Here is a 6,521-nt window from a genome sequence, read left to right on the forward strand (position 1 = left end):
GGTAGTCACCTACCGTAGTAACGAGCGCTGTGATTGGCTAGAGCGCTCCCGCCATGTCTCCAAGCCAACGCACACTCACAAACATATTAAAACACATACGAAACAATTTATTTACATTAAAATAACTTGACATTAAATAAATATTCCTACAGCTGGACCATAAACACGCGCCGGCCGGTGTGGCCAAGCGGTTCTAGACGCTTCAGTCTGGGACCGCGCGACCGCTACGGTCGCAGGTTCGAATCCTGCCTTGGGCATGGATGTGTGTGATGTCCTTAGGTTAGTTAGGTTTAAGTAGTTCTAAGTTCTAGGGGACTGATGACCTCAGAAGCTAAGTCCCATAGTGCTCAGAGCCATTTGAACCATAAACACGCTCTAACACACATTATTAAATACATAAACAAATTAAATAAACATATATCAAGGGAATAAAAGCAAAAGTAGGCCAGTAGCCTAATGTCTCTGTGCTTTCTAGAACATAGTAAAAATTTGACTAATTTCTTCATGAGTAGTATATATCGGATATAAACAAAGATATAGACGAATAAATACATTTATAAGCACGCTGCTACCGTGTTTTCGTGTAACTGTGGAGTACTTGTGGCCTGACGTGATCAACAGTAATCGGCCTCTTTGACCTCCAATAACTCATGTACTATTCAACTTACATGCCCGTAATTCATACCAATTTAGGTTTACACTAATAGCTTTCTAAAGACTTGTCGATCGACAAAATCGGATGAAGCGTTTAGATTTTGGAAATTCGTTGCTGGGTGTAACTTGTATAATTTACAGTCAGATACTAAACTTTAAACTAATACAGATATTGAAAATTTGATTACACCATCAGAATTGTCGTGCAAATAATGGTAATGTACATGTTTCTTTTCAAGGTATCACGATTCTTCTGGCTATTATTAATTTTTATGTGAACTGTGAAATGTCTGCCATTATGGTTTCACAAAGTCCACCATCTTTGGCACTCCCAGCATACAAATCTCCTTCATCGACACAAAGCACATTCCTCGACACTTGTCAACATAGAATTACTAGCCACGCCCTCCGGCTAATGTCTGGCACCACGCGGTTGCTGACGAGCCCCGGCTTGCCAAGCGGCCTGTGTGGCCACGCCAACTCCGAACTTAGAATATTGTCAAGGCCCCACAACTCGCCCATTACCTGAAAACACACATTCCAAACCACTCGTTTCCAGTCATTCACTGTCCAGCGGTGTCGCTCTTTGCACCACCTCGCGTCATTCATCATTGACTACAGTAATGTGTGGCTTACGAAAAGCTGCTCGATCGTCTTATCACATTCTTTTTAACTCACTGCGCACTTTGTGCTAGCTAGGTTGCGATTTTTTACAAGTACTGTCCGCAATGTTCGACGGTTTCTAGCCCTCTTTACGTGGGGTCCGCCGACTCTAAGTTTACCTGCGGTAGCTCCTTCACGTTCCCCTTCACAATCAAATCGTCAACAGACGAATTGGACAATTGTACAAGCACTGAAATGTTCCTGATGGATTTGTTACTCATGTGATATCCAGTGAATAGTTCACATTCTAAGTCACGCAGTTTTCCTAACCGACCAATTCTGCTGGTCCTGCTTATATACTGACAACACAATACTCCCTGCCTCGTTTTGTACTGGTATTTCCACCTCTGGTGATATTTGGTGATTCCACATCGCCACTGTTCGTATGAAGGTCGGCTTGAGCTCGTTTTGTCATCGATGTCCATACCCCGTACACGTTCAAAAATCCCAGGCATGCTCCTAATGCATTGACAGTCCTGAGTCCGGAGTTTATAGACATTATCGACTGGGCTGAAAAGGAGTTTTTAAATATCCTTGCAAAAATAAATCCAGTGAGTTCCTTTTGGGGGACCTGAGATGCCATGGTACGAACCAAGATCTACAAATGCGTCGTCGACGATTCGTGACTCGAGTACCCAAAAAGCCACATGAAACTGTGCCGCTGCACCATCATGCATGTATCATATGTGCATCCTTCCGCCGTAAGTTCCAACTTAGCCTTAGACGTTAACGGTGTTGTTACATAGCCATGAGTTAATTTGTGCACATGTCGTATTCGGGAAACCATTGGTTTCTGGACACACGTTTACTGGGACTATTTGCATGTTTCATTGTCCTTTACTCGCCCCTTCCCTTTGTACCTGTAACAGTCAAACTCTAAGCGCCCTTTTGTATTGGTTATTCCTTGAGAGGCGGCGTGATATAGGCACTCTGTGGCATCCATATGCCTTATGTCTTGCCTTTAATCCAGTTTCTGTTCCGTATGAAAGGGGGTAGGTGCAGCAAAGTTAAAGTTCCCGATTCTCTTGTAAAATATCATTCTATCCTCAGAGACATTCGTTCCAAAGATTTTCTTATTGAAAATCGCTCTATCAGTTTACTGGGTTAGATAGCATGCAGCACACCTGGTTAGTTGATCCTTATAGTTGGATAAAACCTCGGCCTCCCAGGGCCAGCGAATATTAAAGACGCCTACCGCCGCAAGGAAGCGTCAGCGATTATTTTATCTCTGACAAAGGACGGGATCTATCTCCCCTAGACGTTTGATGCGAAGACTTTGAAGCGCATGCGCGCCTGTGTGTGTGTGTGTGTGTGTGTGTGTGTGTGTGTGTGTGTGTGTGCTTGTGGATGTGTGTGCGTGTTTCACCCCGATAGAGAAATCATTCAATGCAGGATTGTTGCACGATTATACGACGATAGAATTACAAATATATGATAGGAATACTAATAAAATCATTGTGGTATTTGCGCAGAAAGTTTCTCAGAATCTACGTGAACAGAAAACTGCGTCCTGGATCCGATTGGAAAGTAGAGCCGTGGTGATGAAGAATGGTGCTGTATTATTATTATGAAATCGTGTTAAGATATTTTTGCATTCGTTCGAACAAAATTCTTTGTATAAATTGTGTTCCCTTATTCAATGTACTGTAAACATTTGCAATGAAAGGATGAACAGATGACTTTGAATGCCATGCCGGAAAGTAGTTCATGAGGCGAAGAGTGGTCGTGTAAGAAGTAACCAACGGAGGTGCGCAAGTTACGGAGGTAGTTTCTCACAGTTTAGACGAGGCCTCAGTGCGAGGGAGTAGGCTGAGGACGGCCAGTGGGCGCCAAATTCTCCCGCTGTCCACCGCAGCATCACTCCGGCTGTGAAGGGGCCATCCATTTCCTGAGACGCAAGAATTCTCCTTCGGGCCGTGTTTCGCACTTAGAGTGCCGCTCTCGGCCGTAAAGCCACAGTTATTACATTTCCGTAGTGGTTCTCGAGCAGTGCACTGTCTTCATTTTGCCGACACTTTACGGCTTCCTGTTTCTGTGCGATGAGCTACACGCGTGATGTCCCGCATGGGCGAGCAGGTTCAGTATGTTGGTCGAGTGTTTACGTGTTATTGTGCAAGACGTTTCGGCGCTGTCATCTCAAGTTACTGGCCCACCGTTAACTCAAACTGCACACAAATTTGTTAGGAAAAAAAATAAAAAATGTGTTTCAAACGGTTATTGGGTTATTCAACAAAACGTATTGCCATTTTATGTACAACTATAAACAGTTCCTGTCACGGCGTAAAGTCAAGCGCCGGCACGCCAGTCGGGAACGATAGAGAAGAGGTGGCTGTGAGAAGACGTCAGCCAATCGCATGCTGACCGACCCCTCTCCAGGACAACACAACAGCAGCGGCCCCTGTGTGGAGACACATAAGCGCCGCGACCGACTGGTGACGGCCTAGTTGAATAGCAGCTTCAATACTAGTCACTTGGATAGAAGCTTCTACGATCGTTACTTTGCTTGTACACTCTATGTGGCACAGACTTGGAATTGTTTATACTGAAGAAGATTATATATTTTGTATGTCGCCCTTTGCTTGCGACACATCTGTGTAATTGCAAAGTTAATTATTATATCATTTCCTTTTGTAATATAACTCGTTAATACGATTTGTTTGCAAGTTTGTCTATTGTACCGAGTAGGCAGGTTTTCTAGACACCCCATATTTGTCGACGAGCATGGAGACATAATAATTGACGAGCGTGGAGACATAGTAGTTCCTACCACTATTATATTTCAGCGACTACTTCCGCTATTCTAATCTATGTCTTCTACGAGGGCTATCCACAAAGTACATTACGTTTTGGAATTAAACATGAATAAAGTATTGGAATTTTTTATTATATACAGATGAAAACCACACTTAAATACTACTTTTCTACATAATTGCCATTTAAATTAAGGCACTTATCGTAGCGATGGACGAGCTTGGAAATTCCTTCGTCGTAAAATTCGGCCGCCTGCGCCTTCAACCACGTGGCTACCCCTTTTGGGACAGAAAAGGTGTGATTTTTGTGGATTTCCTGGAAAGAGGCACTACAATAAACTCTCAAAGGTATTTCCAAACTCTGCAGCAACCTCAGAAGAGCAATACATAACAAGCGCAGGGGAAAATTGGGCTCAAAGATCTTACTGATTCACGAGAACGCCCAGGCCCACAAGGAAAATGCCACTCGTGAAGTTCTCGAATCTTTTAAGTGGGAGTTGTTTCCTCATCCACCGTACAGTCCCGTCCTGGCACCGAGCGACTTCCACTTATTCCCAGCAATGAAGAAGTGGTTGGCTATGCAGCGTTTTGATGACGACGCACAGCTTCAAGAAGAGGTAACCGCGTGGTTGAAGGAAAAGGGGCCGAATTTTACGACGAAGGAATTTCCAAGCTCGTCCATCGCTACGATAAGTGCCTTAATTTAAATGGCAATTATGTAGAAAAGTAGTATTGAAGTGTGGCTTTCATCTGTATATAATTTAAAAAATTTTCAATACTTTATTTATTTTTAATTCCAAAACGTAATGTACTTTGTGGATAGCCCTCGTATAAAATTCGACTGTGTAACAGTGCAACGTTTTGTGAACAAACGATCTTACACCACACTGAATTAATTTATGACCTGGTCGACCAAAAGTACTGTGCACGAGATAACCTTCCATTACCAACATACCTTAATTGAAACTTCCTGGCAGATTAAAACTGTGTGCCCGACCGATACTCGAACTCGGGACCTTCGCCTTTTGCGGGCAAGTGCTCTACCAACTGTGCTACCGAAGCACGACTCACGCCCGGTACTCACAGCTTTACTTCTGCCAGTACCTCGTCTCCTACCTTCCAAACTTTACAGGAGCTCTCCTGCGAACCTTGCAGAACTAGCACTCCTGAAAGAAAGGATATTGCGGAGACATGGCTTAGCCACAGCCTGGGGGATGTTTCCAGAATGAGATTTTCACTCTGCAGCGGAGTGTGCGCTGATAAGAAACTTCCTGGCAGATTAAAACTGTGTGCCCGACCGAGACTCGAACTCGGGACCTTTGCCTTTCGCGGGCAATTGCTCTACCAACTGAGCTACCGAAGCACGACTCACGCCCGGTACTCACAGCTTTACTTCTGCCAGTACCTCGTCTCCTACCTTCCAAACTTTACTTCATATCAGCGCACACTCCGCTGCAGAGTGAAAATCTCATTCTGGAAACATCCCCCAGGCTGTGGCTAAGCCATGTCTCCGCAATATCCTTTCTTTCAGGAGTGCTAGTTCTGCAAGGTTCGCAGGAGAGCTCCTGTAAAGTTTGGAAGGTAGGAGACGAGGTACTGGCAGAAGTAAAGCTGTGAGTACCGGGCGTGAGTCGTGCTTCGGTAGCTCAGTTGGTTGGGGGCTTGACGACCAAGCTTTCTGGCCTCACCCTACGCCAACACACTTTTCGCTGTCGGGCATATGCTGATGACCTCCTCCTCCTCATTCGCTCCGGCTCTGAGATTCGGGATGTCCTCGACTTGATTACCCGTTATGGGGCTGCCGCTGGCAGTGCCATGAATGTCGCCAAATCTTCTGCAATGCACATTGGACGGGGCCTCCAGGAGGGTGAAGTGGCACCACTGCCGCTTGTGCGGACTTTCCGGTACCTGGGCTTTACCTTTACCCCCACGGTCACACGCACGGCGGCAACGAATTTCCGTCGCCTGTTACACGTCATCCGCAACGACGTCCGCCAGAACCTCTTGCGCCGCCAGGACACACTTCAAAGGGTTGCGTTTATTAATCTTTATGTGGCATCAAAATTGGTTCACATCACGCAAGTTCTCCCTCTGCCAACTGCAATTGGGCGCAACCTTCAGGCGGCTTTCGGCTATTACCTCACGGCTGGTTCAATGTTTAAAGTCCGTTATGAGACACTTACCCTGCCCACACGGTATGGTGGCGTCGGGCTCGTCAATGTCCGTATGCGATCTGCAGCCTTGTACATGAGTACCATGAGAAAACAGTGGATGGGCCAGGGTACATCTCTAACACGCAGCTTGCTTGAGGTCCTCCTACCAGCTTCCACCTCACCACCAGTGTCTGTCGGCCATATCGTGCCTCATTTGTCCCATCTTTCGACCTTTTTCGTCGACTACAGTTATATACATACCAGTCTCCCAGATACACGCCCACCTAGAACTAAGGATTTT

General features: G+C 45.5%; 1 non-coding gene across 1 annotated transcript; it reads right to left on the reverse strand.

The window, feature by feature from the left end:
* Positions 1–5,356: 5,356 nt before the first annotated feature.
* On the reverse strand, positions 5,357–5,431 carry Trnas-cga. Its single transcript has one exon. It is a non-coding gene; the product is annotated as a tRNA-Ser (tRNA).
* Between the last annotated feature and the right edge of the window lie 1,090 nt (positions 5,432–6,521).

This window comes from Schistocerca americana, chromosome X (genome assembly GCF_021461395.2).
Source record: "Schistocerca americana isolate TAMUIC-IGC-003095 chromosome X, iqSchAmer2.1, whole genome shotgun sequence".
In the NCBI taxonomy this organism is placed as follows: Eukaryota; Metazoa; Arthropoda; class Insecta; order Orthoptera; family Acrididae; genus Schistocerca; species Schistocerca americana.